The sequence below is a fragment of the Typopeltis vanoorti genome, chromosome 14 (genome assembly GCF_054136105.1).
Source record: "Typopeltis vanoorti isolate ZY-2024b chromosome 14, IOZ_Tvanoo_1.0, whole genome shotgun sequence".
Taxonomy (NCBI): Eukaryota; Metazoa; Arthropoda; class Arachnida; order Uropygi; family Thelyphonidae; genus Typopeltis; species Typopeltis vanoorti.
Window position 1 is genome coordinate 75157416 of NC_143562.1, and position 18088 is coordinate 75175503.

The 18088-nt window shown below is 34.9% G+C and overlaps 1 protein-coding gene across 5 annotated transcripts in view; it reads left to right on the forward strand.

The window, feature by feature from the left end:
* Positions 1-18088, forward strand: part of LOC150099675 (perilipin-2-like) — a 144943-nt gene that overhangs the window by 77280 nt on the left and 49575 nt on the right. The window lies entirely within an intron of this gene.

Consider the following 18088-nt stretch of genomic DNA (forward strand, 5'->3'; position numbering starts at 1 on the left):
TATTAGCTTGATCACACTTGTCATTTTTCATACTTCATATGATGTGGTATTAGAAGTTCGCTGATGTAAGGTAATTATCACAAAGCTGTAGTGCATCACTGATTATTGTCCCGTTTAAAATAGAAGAAAATCTCTTATTCATCTGTAGTAGTAGTATGCATATACTACTACAGATGAATGCCAGGTCACTCAGTAACTCAACGATTTTATCTGCTTCTGTCATCTTATGACCATCAGCACTCATTAAGGTCATTCTTCCTCTTGCTTGCTACATAGTGAAAAAACTCTTTGGGATTTCTCTTGGCTTGCTTGGCTAGTTTCTTCTTGTAATCTGATTTTTGCTTACCTTATCATACTGGTCACCTTTCTTGCCTAATCCTTGTATTGTTAATGAGTTTGCTAGTCACCTTTCTCCTTATATACCCTCCACAGAAGTTCCTTTTCCTGATGTTCATGCTTAATGATATTACTCATTCATCTAACTCCTGATTAACTCTCCTTACCTTAGGTACACAATTTAATATAGCTCCCTCTGGATACATCTTAACTATTTCTCGTGCACTCCCTATGTAAAAACTCGATGTATCTTAAAATTATCAAAGCGCTTTACATAGATTTTTTACATAGGTCAAGTCCCATCAGAACTGTAAATAACCTTGTTTGTTTCTATGTATATTTTGCAAAATATTAATGTAGTTAACCCTGGGAAGTGAATGTATTTACTGTTTTAACGTCAAAAACAAAGGCAATGCTTTCATAGGGGAACTTGTGTGTGTGTGTGTGTGTATATATATATATATATATATATATATATATATATATAGTTATGTGTAAGAGCGTATAACTATATGTTATGCGCTCTTACACATAAGAGCGAGTATCAAACAAACACAAAGTATCAAAGAGGTCCGCTGGTTTTAGAGATCAAGATTGCACGGAGGAGAACAAAGAGTGGGTTAAACTTAAAAAGATAAGAGTCATGCTGAATTCTTTGGGGTTTACTACCCTTAGTGCAAGGTCACGAGATCGCAAAATAAAAGGGATTAAGCCAAGCATAAGGGGCTTCCTGGCTTTCAGTCGCCGGAGCTTCCAGAGAGAGAGAGAGAGAGAGGAGCTTCCAGCCCAGAGAGAGAAATCGGAACTAGAGGCAGTTGGAACCAGAGCGGAAGCGAGCTGAAACTATATGCGGAGTCTGAACCAGAGCAGTGGCGGCAAAAAACGAGGAGAGCCAAGATCCAAGTGCCTAAAGAGCAAAGGTGAAGCGCTGTTACCAAAAAGAGCCAGTCAGCGGCAGTTGCAGTCATCGGTGATTAGTAGAAGAAGTGGCAGCAGTTAGAAATAGAAGTTCCCAAAGTTGGATCCAGAGGAGAATTGCCTGCATGCTGAAACCTTTTTTATGTGCTATTCGAGTACCGTAGATTGCAGCCCAAAAGCCCACTAGTATCCCAATGTGATACCACTGAAGGAAGCCTAAACTTGAGATGAAAGAAAAGCCATAAAGACTTTAGTAAAAGACTCTTGACTGAATATGTGATACAGAGCCTCTGTAAATTGTATCATTTTGTTTATTTTCTCTTATAATCTATGAGATATATTGTATATGGACTCTTAAGAGTTAGTTTATTAGTAATTATAAGTGTCCATAAGAGAGTTAATTGGCATGTTAGAAGTTGATACAAAATCTGCAAAAATAACTTAACAGAGAGTTAGCTAACCTCTTTTCAAGTAAACTAGAAGTTTAATAAGTTGAATTTGTAAGCAGAGAGTAAAATAAGTTTTTGAGTTAAAGAGATTATTTAGTGTTGAAGTGAAAGGGTTTTAATCTTATGCTCAAGATTTTATATATGGGTAGAGAAAGCAATCTCCCTGTCTTGATTCCTGTATATTCAATTTAATGTAAATAAATGTTTAATTATTTGTTAAAAGAGTGCTGCCTGACCCTTTATTTTACAACTACACTGTTCCTTAATAAATCTGACTTGTGAGCAGGAAACAATTAAGGCAATAAAAGCGCAGTTTAGTTACTTATGAACCACGACTGTTTATGTAAACTTTGTTGATGGAAGTTTCACTCGTGAGAGAGATCTACTGGAAGTTTTATAGAGTCTTATGCCGAATATTTGATATACTGATGGTGCAGTCTTACAAATAAATTTTCAGTGTTCGTTGGCATACGGCTAATAAATACGGAAGGTGGACAAACATAAAACGCAGTAGAGTAAGTGAGTAAGGTTAAAAGAGAAAAGTTGCATTAGAGTAAAGCTAAAGAATTAGGAATAGAATAGAGATAGAAGAGTAAAAGAAAAAATATTAAACATATAAGAAAAATAACATACCTTTACACTTCCCTTGCTAGGTTTTATCCCATGGCACAGCTTCAAGCTTTCTCCTAAGCTTGTCATAATCACTTGCCTTCTAATTCCACATATAGCACTTCTTGACAGAATATGCCTTATTGAATGACCAATGTAGATGAAATGCCAGAGTATTTTGTCCAGGTCACCATCAGGGTGTCTCTCCTGGTGAAGTTTTATTCTTGGACAGGCAGTTCTAACAACATTTGCTCTGTTAGGGTTATACTGTCCATACCAAGTTGCAGCGCGTTGTTTGTACGTATATAACAGAGACCATGAAAAGGTGAGGTTGGCATTTAGACAACAGACTTATTTAGAATATAGTGAAAATTTCATCCAGTCCCATTATCACATTGACATACTCTGTATGGCAGTGTGATAATGGGACTGGATGAAATGTCACATGTTTTGAGTGAGTGTGCTACGAAACTTATCAGTTGCATAAAGAAGTCCTACAACTGGAAAGGATGTTAAGGTAATAATATTGTGTAAGGGTAGTGATAAAAAAAAAAAAAAAATAATAATAATAAATGAAGACATTGAACTATGGATAACTTTTGTACTTCTGTGGTTAATATTCTGGGAAAAAAAACTCATATAGAACTGAATTGATGAAACGTTCATGTTGGAGCAATCATAGCTCTCTCATCACCACCATAACTATCCTACATGGTGAGAGAAAACACTGTGCCCCATAGAAATTTTATGCTTGTGTTTTGGCAGACGTGCTATGTATTGTAAAGGTTCTTTAATTGTAACCAAATCTGCATATGTGTGTGGTGTGTTTGTGGGGGGAGAAACAATGTATTTGTTTTAGGATATATTAGAAAACAATAATGAAGGAGAATGCTATATTTTGGTTGGTGTATTTGAATTACTTAAAAGTGTAAATTTGTGAATCATCATTAATAAACCATGCAAAAATGGAAATATTAAAGAAAGGAACAAGTGTGAACAGAAATACTTTCATTATTGGCAACAAGTTATTAATAATTAACTTTTGTAATATTTTATGGATGTCCTATAAGTTGCTGGATGGAGCTATATAAATTCTAAACATGCATAAGTGAATTATGATGGCATAATTAAAAAAGAAAACTTCATAGTGAGGGAAAGAGGTTTTTTTTTTTGGTTATTTATAAAGCTGCTGTATATATTTGGTAGTTCAGTAAATAACTGAGGGGAGGGGGGTCTGATCCAATGAACTAATAATTTTGTTCAGGTGATTCATTTAAGTATGGCAGGAATACATATGGATTGATGGAGAGTAAATCATCTTATAAAATGTGTTGTTTGTTATATGCATTTATTTCTATTTTATTTCTATTTTGCTTTGTTTCTAATTTTTTTTTTTTTTTAACTGAGGATTAGTATATATTTTGTATAGTAATAGGATGCATAATATCCAATCATTATTGGAATTATCCACACTTTTTCGTGAATCCTAGCCATTACTATTTTGTCAAGAGGCTCTTACAGTATTGTCTTTCCAATAATAGATATCTCGCATATGCTGGTATTTTGTTGTCGATCAACCACTTCTTATAATATATAGAAGTATAAATTTTTATTATGTCTATTGTGTCTCAAGACTGGAATAAAAATGTTCCTACACCATGAAAAACATTAGAACATCAACAGATGCTATGCTTTTTTTGTTGGGCCCATACACAAGATGTTGGTTGATCAACCTGTAGTACATTAGTACCGTATATGGATAGTGGATTGGAAAAGGAGAAACTGAAGCTCCACCTTTGCAAGGAGTTTCCCGGTGTTGTACCACTTTATCCCAGTCCTGAAGATACTTTTAGGCGCAAACTTTGTTTGCACACACTTGGATAAAGGATTAACCTCCCAACCGGCCGGTGTGGATGAAATATTCAACACTCCCTAGCTTTTTTCATGGATCAAAACTTCGTCGGCATTCTACCTTTTATCATGCCATTACCTTCCTCCGCCATTAATCTCGTTACGGCTATTCTATAGCATTAGTGGATTAACTGTTGCTGAGTGACCTTTGTGTCCCTTCCCCCTGTCTTTACGTCTATTGTGTTGCTTAGAATTTCATTTACTGTCCTAAGTTATTTGACCTTTCTTGCCTCTAAAATGATTTATTGTGTCTCTTCCCAAAAATTGAAACCAATTTCACATATGTGAAAAAAAAATCAATCCTGAAATGCCCACTGATCAGCTTTTGCAATGAATCTATTTAGTGATAGTGAATTTGGTGCATTTTATTCTACAAATCAGTGCACTGGAAGAGATGCACTGATTGTTCTTTCACTTTACGTATAATAATTGAATATTTTTTTTTCGAATTTTAAAATTTTCAAATGTTTGCTTTGAAAATATAAATGCCCACTGATCAGCTTTTGCAATGAATCTATTTAGTGATAGTGAATTTGGTGTATTTTATTCTACAAATCAGTGCACCGGAAGAGATGCACTGATTGTTCTTTCACTTTACGTATAATAATTGAATAATTTTTTTTCGAATTTTCAAATGTTTGCTTCGAAAATATTATGTCAAATATTTATATTTTTAAATAATATTTATTGAAATAAATATGTTCTTTTTCTTTCATTTCTAGCGAAATAGCATTATATGGATCATCACATTTCAGATTTAGAAACGATTTTTTGTTATTCATAAAGACAAAATAAAAAATGTTAAAATGCTAAATTGCCTTACTCGGTTTCCGATTGTGTCTTTTTGGTATCAAAAATTTATATCCAATGATATTTTAGCAGTGATTCTTCCCCTTCGTCATTTATTTATTTATTTGTATTATGCATATTACGATAATATCTAGTGCATAACCTCGTAGATATGTTGAAAATATAATGTGAAAAATATCATATACGGAATGATTCAACATTTTTGCTCATTTTGAAGATTTTCTAATGCTTCCCCCCCCCCCCCCTTATTCTCTCCTGGAACTGAATTGCATAACTACTCTAAATTTCTATACAGGTTTGAAAATCAATTACTTCATTTTACCATTTTGACAAAAGCTATACGGCAATCAGATTGCATCGTGAAGCTTCTAAATCTGTTCTATTTATTTGCAATCTAAAACCAGCTGTTCTACTGCCCGCTGAAATTATGTGAAATTTTAGAAATAATATGCTATATTTTCCCCATGCAAAATTGTTTATATGCATACCACACAAAAGAAAGTTCAGTAGTATTATTTTTTTTTGTTTTTCTTTAAAAAAATCTAAATATTACTTCTGCTGCTGGAAGCTATTTCTGAAATAATCTAAGTCTTCTAAATACTTGGTAATATCCTCTTAGCTGGAGGAAAAGTTGAAGGCTTATTACTCTCAGTGCTATTGAGAAGAAAGGGGAGAACACTAAAGTGCCTCAAGCTGTAGTGCAGAATATGTCAAGAATGTCTTGTTTCCTTTTCGATTGTTGATTACCTATATTCTAACAGAAATACTGATATTTCGTTTACATGCTTATACATTATTTATGCCAAAATAATTGCTTAATTTATAATGATCAGTTTCACTTTTATTATCAAAAATTAGAAATTAAATCATACAATTATCTTGAAAAAGAGGATTTGAATTATTTTCAAAGCAAAGGTGCATATGCGTTTCATAATCTTCTTTTTTTGGGGGGGGGGGGGGATATAGACCTAAGCAATCTGCGGATATTTCAGATAATTTATTTCATAAATCGTTCGCAAGACAGCTGTTACAAACGTAAATCACTTGGGGAACATACCCATTCATTTTAGTGTAAAATAGTAGCAAAGGTTCAGTTACTTTAGATATCTAATCTAGAAGAAAATGTTATGTCTGCTGAGATTAGAATCATACGTGAATAATTTTTCTGACATGATTTCTCTATTCGTTATAATGTAACCAATTTCCAGATTTTTTTCCCTCCTGCAGACTTCATGTTATATGCAGTGATTTCTTTGAACTATAAGAAAAAAAATCAGATAACAGGAGAAAAATATGTAGTATTTTCTTTTCCACTGGCTGAATTTACAATGTTCTTTCTTTGTGTTTTGAAGAGAAACTGCAAATGACTTTTTTCTTACTATTTTTGCCATTATAACATCTCATATAATTATAAAAGTGACATTTTACCGTTTTTCTCCCACACGAGAAACAGAAATAAGGTGGTAATAATATTGTTGATTCTGCCAAACTTCATTGTAGCAGAAATTTTTATTACAAAACTTTGTAATATATATATATATATATATATATATATATATATATATATATATTACAATCTCCGAAACAAGAAATTTGGAACCCATATCACATCAATGTTGAGTGTTGGCAAGGTGAAAATGTTCCCGTTATTATTTATATATTTCATTTATTAACTAGGGGGGGGCTATGCCCAACTCCCCGTGTTCCGGTATGGTAGACCACTTCTCCTTCAATTGTGATAACTCGAAAGGGGGTTCAGCCCCTGAATTCTGATGACTCGAATTTTGAAGACTCGACACTCAGGGTAGCCCCTGAGTTTCAAAACGTTTCGATAAACATGACATAAAAAAGCTTATCATTTTATATATATAGGGTAGATTTTATTTCATTATTTTTTATTGTTTTGATGAAATACTTTACCTGGAATACTCTTTCCAGTTTCTCTGTGTCATAAAAAGAACTTAAAAATTAGCCTTCAAGATGAAAAAGAAACAGTGCATTCGGGTATCCCTCTATCAATATTTGTAGTCCTGAAAAGGACTGTTTTGATGGCCTTGAAAACAAACATTTTTTATTTCATACTGTTCAGAATTTAAAATTCTTGAACAGCGTGGAACACCTTGAAGCAAGGGTAAACACACAAAGCAGTTTTACACTCAGGGCACCAGATTTTTGTTTCCTTTCTGATATTGTTTTTATTACATACATAATATTTGCGTGGAGGTTTTTTTTTTTTATTAGCCGTTGGTGGTAGATTTTCGGGATAATGGTTGGAGTTAGCAGCGTTCAACCTCAGATGTCTGGCAGGATTTCCTGTTTTTCTGCTTGCTGAAGAAGGTGCATGTGCATGCAGCAATGCTTTCGCAATTTCTATTCTGTATTCTAGATATGTTGTTATGGTAGACAAACATTTTTTCTTGTACAGGAGGAAACTGTTCCAAATAACAAAATCCAAACACTTCAAAATTCAAATAACATGTCCAAACACTTTTTTGTAATATTTTTTCTGCTGTTTCCTCATTACAGAGTAGAATGATAGCTGCTGATTGCACCTGTCGACTCAACCCATAGTGTCGTTGTATGCACACACAGCAATGGGTTTTTCTTTCTTCAAACCATGCTTCTCCACGGATTCCGCTGATGGATTGTGCAGGGAAGATAGCAGAAAAACATCTTTTTTGTCTTTCCAACGTAGTGCAAAGACTTTCCCTCGCTGATAAGTTCGGATTTCCCCCTTCGATAACTTTCCTGAAGCCAGATCTGGAGGCATATCTCGCCTTTTTGCATTTACAGTACCATAACTATCTGTAAGATGCAGTAAAAGCAAATCAGCGAGTTCAGGACACATATATAGTAATTATCCATTATAATGCAGTAACCTTTCCCCAGTAAAGGGTCTAGTAACTGCATTACTGCACGCATCGACAAGGGGAGATCCGAATATTTATCGTGCTCGATTACAGTTTGCTTTCCCGTATAAGGTTTGAAATCCCAAAGATATCCACTTTCCGATTCACAAAGCATAAAAAATTTTACTCCATACTTCGCTTTCTTTTTGGGAATATACTGCTTACATTTCAGTCCACCTTTGAATGGCATAAGGCTTTCATCGATACTCGAGTCTCTCTCAGGAATGTAGAGTGATCTACATTTTTGACGGATTTTCATCAGAAAATCATAAATTTTGTTGAGGACTGGGCAAGAATGTGTTGCCTGATCGTATTCTTCGTTATTCTGAAAATGCAAATACTTCATGATGAGACTGAATTGTTTTTCAGTCATAACATCACGAAACATTGGCGTGTTCAGAATCCAGTCTGTAGACCAATACATTTCGAGAGCGGGCTTTCGAAATGTATTTCGAAACTTCGGGTTATTCACTTTCTTTATTCTGATATTGCATTTGAAGGATGACAGTGATTTTAAATATTAATTTCACCTGTATCCGAATATCACATAATTTCCTGATTTATAATAATCAGGAAATATGTATATTGTCTGATTTATAATTTGCTAATTTATAATAATCACCACATAGTTTCAGTATCGAAAAATTAAAGTTATGTGGAACAATTACTAGAGAAAAATAACGAATTAAATAAAAACTGTACCTATGTTTCATAACAGTTTTCGGGTGTGTGATAGTAATGCAACGGGGGGGGGGTTAAACTATCAGAGGCGAAATAAAGTTCAATTCTATTGTAAAAATATGGAAATGAAATTTCACATTTGATATACATATTTTGAATGATAAAAATAAGCAAATGTATCGCTTACTTTAAAAATTGGAGAATAAAATATCTGAATTATGCAGAAAATATAAATTTAAATCATGACTGTTAATTTCATTTTGTAATGACCAATTATACAAGGAAACCAAGAAAGTGAAAGTACAGATTACTATACAACATGAAGAAAAAATTTAGTAATATGATTAAAGAATTTCATGTTATTCTCTATAAAGCAAAGTTGCTCAAGCGTGTCCTAAAGGAAATCTGTTAAGTATTATTCGATTTCGATGGTTTTGTACAAAAATAAAATTACTATAACTTGGAACGTCGGCAGCCGGTTTTCTTTTCTTTTTTTAAAAGAATATTCCAAATAATTATCGTGAATTAATTTCTTCGAGAACAAAGAAAAATATTTTTTCTAGTAGCGATTAGAAAAAAATTAGCGCAAAAAAATAAAAAAATTAAATTGGTTAAGTGAAGAAGTTATGCAAGACCTTTATTTTGTCCAGAAATTAAAATTGTATTGTAGAATAAAAAGAGAAAACAAAAATATAAATAATTTCTCTATTTTTAGTCTATCATATATAACTAAAATCCAGTTCACCAGCATGGAACAAGAAAGTCCGTTTCTTGTTATAGGCAACTGAGAGGCAGCTACGAACGGGAGATAATCCGATTAACCTTTCTCTTCAGCGTGAGGGTTTATCACACCTTCTAATGGACATGACAGTCAAATTGCACTTCTTATCCAGGTTCTTTAAACAGGTGGGCTGAATCTTATCCAGATTTAGTTGGACGTCTATAGACGTCCTAGCCGGTAGGAAGGTTAAACTAAATTTATTATAGTCTGACCAAGTGAAAAATAAACTTTCAACATCTTTCTCTAAATCCAGAGTAATTTAATTAAAAGGTGGCACACCATTTGGCAGCTCCTATAGGAGATGACCTTGCTAATGCTTCTGCCTTGGTATCTCCACTTGGGCCTGGCTCCCACTGAAGAGACCTCAATAAAGGTCGAAACTAGTCTGGGTAGTGGCCCTTCCCTTAATGCATAACATTATACATATCCGCAAGGAGATGTGTTTTGCATTATGGGAGATACTGAGATAGGAGTGTTGGTAGCTTGCTCCACCTTTCCAAGGAGTTGCCCGGTGTTGTACCACTTTACCCCAGTCCTGAAGATACTTTCAGGTGCAAACTTTGTTTTCACACACTTGGATAAAGGATTAAACTAAATTTATTAAAGGAGAAGCTTGTTTACATTTGTTTTAAAAATCTGTATATTGTATTCCTTGGGAAATACATCAGGGAGAAGACTGTTCCACAGTACAGCAGTAGCAGGGATGAAAGAGGAGGAAAAGAAACTTGTTCTATGGGTTTCACGGTGTACTATGAAATGGTGTTGGGCAGCAGCTGTATGTGTTCCAGTGGGCTTAGTACTGAGTGGGGGGAATTATTGATTTTATTTCAGATGAACATTTGCCATGGAAATATTTATAGAATACACAAATTGCAGAGACCAAACGTCTATGTTGAGAGTGAGTTGGTAAGAAATGGGCCATTATCTATCTAATTGCTCTTCTCTATATTGAGTGTCAAGCATTTTGAGGGAGCTTTTAGGAGACCCACTCCAAATGTGAGAGCAGTATTTGTTAGCTGGGCGGATTTGTAATTTGTATAAGGTTAACACTGTTTAGAAGCAAGAAAAACAAGTAACTTCATCACTAAAAACAGTACAGAGATGTTTACAGTCTATGTACTATATTTAGCAACAATTAGTGGAATTAGAGACAACTAGAATGACATGTAATTTTTGCTTGCATGTATGCAAACAAAACAGACTTTAAATTTATCGTAGCAGTAAACATACCAGCTAACTGAATGCATTTGTCCTAATATCCTCTTTCAAATTTTCGGTTTTTCAGAAAATATGTATAACAGCTGTTTATAATGCAGTCATTGGATCTTGTTTTGTGCTGTGGGTGGGCTTTTATTAAATTAAAAAATTAAGGATTTTTTAATTTAATTTATTTTTTGCCATTTTCATCAATTTTATATATATTTCTTGTAAATTTTTATTTTTTTTACATAGTCCAGAAATCCTGCTCTACAGACCAAACATTGCACTTTTTTAAACCACTTAAGCGCTCCAATACGTGGGACAGTGGTCTCACACTAGGCAATGAAATTCTTCTCTCGTTTAATAGAAATAGGAAAGTGCACAATTTACGTAAAGCAAAGAGATGAATATGAGAATATATGTTACTTCAAATCAGTTTGAATCACATCTGAGATATGCAGCATAATCCAGAAATGGATTATACCAAGAGAAAGTGAACCAACTTTTTGATAAACTGAAACACAGGATGTCCCAACATGCAATATCTCGGGTCCAAAATGCACAAGAAAAGAGCAAACAATTCATTAGTAAACTATATTATACTATCAACTTAGTGAGTATCCAATGTTTTTGACTTAAATCAAAGAAAAAGAGTAACTTCTTATTATTTATAAGAAGTAAGAAATGCTAACTTTACAAATAAAATTCCATCAAAAAAAAAAAAAAAGTTGCAATAAACGTCATCAAATTCCTGCCATGTACCCACAAGGGGTGTACAGGATATGATAGTACTACATGAAAAAATTATATCATTACTAACTTCCTATCTACAATTTTCCTCCAAATCAGTCTGTTACTTGTCAAGACTCCAACATTATCAGATCTTATATTTCTATCGTCTAAGGCACTTTGTACCGTATCAATCCACCTATATCTTGGTCTTCCTCTGGGACGTTTTCCTGCCAACCTGGCAGAGAACACTTGTTTTGCTAATCTTTCCTCACCCATTCTGTTTAAATGACCATTGTCTGCATCCAGGAATGCGTCAGCTCTGCTAACGCATTCCTGGATGCAGACAATGTCAAGGTCTTTCCTAATATCCTCATTTTAAGATGATATTGCCATTGATGCCATCTGTTCACGCCTCTAATCTTTCTCAGGACTCTCATATCTGCGGTCTCTAGTCTTTGGTCAAGTGTTTTACTTCTCAACCAGCTCACAGATCCATAAGTTAAAACTGGTTTGAACACTGTTATACAGCTAATTTAGTGTTCTCACTAATTTCTCTCTTATTCCATATGAATTTATTCAATTGACTTCCCACCATACCAGCTTTGCTGATTCTGTTCTCTATTTCTATATTTAATTTACCATCTTCAGTAAAAATTGTGCCTAAGTAGCTGAAATGTTTTACTTGTTCCACAGGTTCTCCATTCACAACACAGTTGACATTTTCAATGATTCTGCCTATTTTCATTGTCTTTGTCGTTTTATTGCTGACCTTCATACCATATCTATTACAACAGCTATTCAATTTAGTCAGAGAATCTTGCAGACTTGTAGCGGATTTATTTAGAAGTATAACATCATCCGCATAAAGCAAAGAGCTGACATTAACATCTCCAATTTTGATATCATGTTTAATACCACTTTCCTTCATAATATGATCCATATAGATAATGAATAACAGAGGGGATAATGTACATCCTTGTCTCACACCAGATTTAACATTAAGCCATCTTCCTGTACTTCCTTGAATTCTAACTGCTGACTTACAACTCAAATAAAGACTAAGTATTGCTTGATATAATGCCCCATTGACACCATATAACTGTAGCGTCTTGAATAGCTTCTCTCTTGGCACCTTATCATATGCCTTTTCCAAATCGACAAAACTTAAATACAGATCTTTGTTATATTCCCATGCTTTCTCGACTATTTGTCGTTAAGTGAAGATCTGATCCTGACAGCCTCTGTTTGACCTGAATCCAGCTTGTTCTTCACCAAGCTTTTCTTCCACAATTCTTCTCAACCGTTTCTCAAGTATACTTGCATAGATTTTGCCAGGAACACTCAGTAGGGAAATACCTCTGTAATTCTCGCATTCAGTTGTATTTCCCTTTTTATATATGGGTACTATGAGAGCTCTACTCCAATCATCGGGAATTCGTCCCTCTGTCCAGGCTTTCTGAACTATGCAGTGCAGCCACTGTAAGACTTTTATACCACCATACTTCAGCATTTCTGGTCGAATATCATCTACTCCTACTGCCTTTCCACATTTCAAGCCTTTGATGACTTTTTCTACTTCAAGTATGGATATGTATTCCTGACTGCATGCCTGGTCAGTGCTTTTTTATCACTGTGCTGTCATCACTGCTTGTTTCATTTAGCAGTTTTTCAAAGTAATTACTCCATACTTCAAGGATATCTTTTTCTCCTGTTTTCATGTCACCTTTGTCATCTCTAACTCCTTTTACAGCACTCTTTCCTCCATTCCTAAGCTTCTTCAACAACCTCCAGAATATTTTGCCACCTTCTTGATATTTATTTTCTATATTCTTGCCAAAGTCCTCCCATGACTTTTGTTTAGCTAGTTTTACACAGTGTTTAGCATTCTTGCATTTGTCTCTATATTCTCTAAGAGCACAAACTGACTTATTTGACAGGAACTTTTGATATGCTTTCTTCTTTTCCTTCACTGCCTCTTTAACTTCTTGTGTCCACCAGGGAGTTCTGATTTTTTCTATCCTTGCAGACAACCTCACCACATGCCTCTCTGGCTAAATCAATCAGTGTTTTCTTGAAGGCTTGCCACTGAATCTTCAAGGTTTGGTTCCTGTTCTCAAACTCTTTCATTTTTTCTTTAATAATCTTTGTGTATTTTAGTCTACAGTTCACATCTGAGAGCTGCTCAATTTTTATTTGCTTTAAAACTTTCTTACGTGTTATTCTTTTCGAAATGAAATTCAATTTTATCCTGCTCAAGACTAAATAGTGATCACTTCCAATTTCAAATCCTCTGTACACTCTGGTTTCCTGCACCAGGGAGAAAACATCACTATCAACAATAACATTATCAATGAGACTTTTCTTATTCCTAGCCTCTTCTCTCCATGTGAATTTGTGCACATTTTTATGTTGGAACATGGTGTTAGTAATAACCAGTCCATGTCCTGAGCAGAAATCCAACAGATATTTGCCATTATTATTAGCTTTGCTCTTTTCTCCAAATTTTCCCAAAATATTTTTGTATGTCTCACAATCATTTCCTACTCTGCTATTTAGATCCCCTACAAGGACCAACTTTTCCTTTTTCATTGTGTCAGTTGCTTTTTCTAACGCATAAAAAAATTCCTCCACTTCTACCTTAGTAGAACCTTCTGTGGGACCATAGGCACAAAGAAGTCTCATTGTCCAGTTCCCCATTCTCATATTTGCCCACATTACTCTACTTGAGACTGCCTGCCATTCAAGAAGATTAGCCTCGTACTTTGTGTTGAATACTATGGCTACTCCTTCTTTTCCTTGATTGTCATTGCCTGAATATAACATTTTGTATTTATTGCTCAGAAAGACCTCGCCAGTTTTGGTCTTTTTTGTTTCAGTCACCCCTATTATGTCGATCTGGTACTTATCTAATTCCTCAGTTAGCTCCATTTCTTTGCCATTCAGGCTTCTTACGTTGATAGTATCGATCTTTAACTCTGGTGATGTTGAGTTGGGGTTTGTTTTCAGATTTGTTCCAGTAGCTGACTTTTTGCTGTTCGCCCTGGTTCCCTGGCGAAAACAACGGGGGCCTTGTTTAACCGTCCGACGCCCCAGCCGGCATGAAATTTTGTTATGCTGTACCATCATTTTTTTTATTTTGGTTTAACCAATAAGAATACAATTTGGTCGGCTAAATCCCAAATTGCCAGCCCATCCTCATTCGTTCAGTATCCAAGTAGATACCCAATAGGGTGCACTACGAGAAGGTGAGGATTTGACATTAGGTCAGAAGCCCTGGTCGGTTCTCCGCATTCCTTTAAAGGCTATGTGGAGGTCTCCTCTCAGTCATACAGCTTCGACCCTTAAGCACCCCTGCAATAAACATTCCTTATAAAATTTTATTTTCACATTCATGAAAAAAGCGACTTCTTGATGCGAAAGTAACATACATACACATGCTAAAGCTAGTTCCCTCCAGTATTTTATGCATATGGAGATACTACCCATCACAAACGATTTTAAGTAGGATGAACTTGTTTTGTTAACATGATCACGTTTTATGATAATGACTGGTTGGGGATAGGGTATGCATATATTGATTATCTGAATTTATGCAAAGGCATTTGACAGGTTGCTCATTGTGATTACTTGATATTTAAGTTGCATCTGGTGAGTTTAAATGTGACTCTTTGATTGGATATCTGACAAGTATCAGTTTGTGTATGAGATAAGTTATGTAATAGTCCTATTACTTGACTTAATAAACTATTTCTCTTCCTCATGATATTGTTGCTAGACTGTTGAAAGATATTAATTTATTATAGACATGAAGGTTATTAATAATTGTGCCAATGTTGTGGCTCTTCAGGAGGATTTAAATAAATTGATAAGTTTGAAAAATAAGTGGAGATACTAGTTTAATATAACTAGTGATAAGTGTGGTTCACAAATGGAAAGATGCTTGCTCTTGGTGGAATTACCTTGCTTCCTCCAGTATGGGATTTGTTTGCAGTAGTTAGAATTGAGGTTCAGGGTACACTTTACAAAAGTATAGTTAATCCATTAGACTGAGATAAGGGTGTGTTATGGTTTCATTATAACGATGCTCTGTCTGATTGGATGACATTTAGACTTATGCTCAGATCTAGGTAGCAAGTGTTGGTCACTGTGTAGGCTGCGACAAGATAAGTAAATTTCATGTTTAATTTGTGACAGTATAGTCTCAGTTGTAGGTTGAGTGTTACTGTAAGATATTTGAGTGTGGAATACGGAGTTTGGTTAAATTTCTTATGCAGTATTACTTTAAATTCATTTTTTCTTGTTAGTGTTTTGGTATGAGACCATTGCATAAGTCTGTGGGAAAGACAAGTAAAGTGAATGGCGTGAATTTTTCAAAAATGGTATGGTGCCGTGAATATAGCATGGGAAGATGCTGTGGATGTTCATGTGGAGAGACTGAATAAGAGAAAGGAGTGAGTGTGGATATGCATGAAGTGTGGTATTCTGATGGGCCAGAGGCTTTTTTAAATGTAAGTAAGGAATGTGGCATCATAACTAAAAGGGTTGTTGAAGATTGTGTGAATGCTAAGAAAGCATGTGGCAGTGATAGCGAGTAAAAGAGTTCGATTGACAATAAAGCATGTGATAATGACATTGAAAAGAAGAGAGTTAATGGTAAGATGATGAGTGGGGTTGATGGCGAACAAACTTGTGTGACTGATGATGAGATAACGAGAGTGAATGATAACGAAAAAAATGATGCAAGATTTGAAACTGAGTTGGTGAAGATGAGACAAGTAGATATGGAATGAAATTAAGAGAATTGTAGATATGTGTGGAAGAGTGAAGAATAAGGAAACAAATTATTATTTTTACGGCTATTTTGCCTGCTTTTGTTTAGGAGTGCCCTGTTTTAATGTCATTGGCTTTTTTACTCAAAAATTCTTAGGGCATTGCAGATCTATTTTAGAGACAAAATATATGTAGCATAATGGAGGAAAATTTGCACATACTTTTTCTTGAATGTTGTTACCTGTCTTTCTGCAGTGTGCATACTTCTGCTGTTATGGTGTTGAAGGAGAGGGGGCTTAGGCGATGTGGGAGAATTGCCTAAGCCCCCCTTTCAACACCATAACAGCAGAAGTATGTACACTGCAGAAAGAAGACTGGCAACAACATTCAAGAAAAAGTATGTGCAAATTTTCTTCCATTATGCTACATATATTCGTCTCTAAAATACATCTGCAATGTCCTAAGAATTCTTGAGTAAAAAAGTCAATGACATTAAAACAGGGCCACTCCTAAACAAAAGCAGGCAAAATAGCCGTAAAAATAATAGTTTTTAAGAGGAGTAACATGGGAGTTTTCCCAGAAATAATACGAAACAAATTATGTTGGTACAAAAGAGGTCAAGACTTGTGAGTGACATTGTATGGGGATTCGATTACTAAAGGTGCAGCATATAAGAATATACACAAAGTTTGTTTTTCAGGAGGTAAAATGAATAGTGATTGAGGCGTTGGGTGTGAGGAATAAGCGAGCAAAAGAGTTGATAGTGGTAGCAGGAAAATGACTTGACTGGGAACAAGAAGAATGTAAGACTGGATATCAGGAGGTTTTTGAGAAGGATAAAAGATAATAGTGTGATAGGAAAAGTGTGTTGCCTAGGTATGACAATGATGAAATGAGGCAGAGAGCAAGGATTATGAATGATATGTTAGTAGAAATGTATGAAGAGAAAGGAGTGCAGTTTGTTACAAATTGAACTGTATAACAGTGATTGACTGCATTTGAATGATTTTGGTGTGAGTCATTTGGAGAGACTGCAGCTGGAAGAGGAAGAGTAATGAGTGCAGAGAATGAATCTGAACAAGAAAGAAGTGATGTGAAAGAGCAGAACAGTAAGGAAGAAGGGATTGAAGTGGTGCTTATTGAATGAAATGGTTAGCATGAGTATAGAGTAGAGAATGAGAGAACAAGTGTGAAGACGAACTGGGAGACTCATAGTGGACAGAGGAACACAGTGTGAGAAAGGTTGATGTTCAAAGAGGAAGTGTGTGTGTGGACAAGAAAGGAATGCAATAACCTAGGATATAGAAAGAACAGTGGGGTTTGAAGAAAGCTCTGGGATGGCTCAAGGACGGTATGGAAAAGTCACATCCAATAAGTAGTATCAGTGAAACTTGTTATAGATTCAGGAATGAGGTTATGTTTGTATATGAATGCTAGAAGTATCAAAACCAACTTAAATGAAATGGTTGCATTAATTGAGTTTTTCCACTCAATTGTTGAAATAAGTGAGACTTGGTTGGATGAGGATGACATCTTGACAAGAATCGAGATAGAAGGGTGTAATGTATTTTGTGCAAACAGGGTAAAAAGGGGAGGTGGAGTGTTATTAATGATAGCTCTGTCCATTCAAAGTAGAGATGCAAAGGGATGGGGAGTGGCAGTGGCAGGCAGTATGGTCTGAAATAGAGATGAATAGAATGAAATACTTAGTGGAATGTTACTATAGACCTGACAATGTGGAGGGTGGTGACCATAAAATAAGCAAATTAGCCAAGAAAATAAGAAAAATATCATTATTGATGATTTTAATTATGGCAATATAGATTGGGATGATGAGATAATAATAACTGGAAGTAAAGAAAATGAATTTCTCAAGTTTAAGGTACAGTTATCTCAGATAGTATGTAATAGAGAGCATGCAAGTATTGAGAGTCTTGGATTTGATCATGTCATCAGAAGACTTCATTATAAATGAAGTGTCA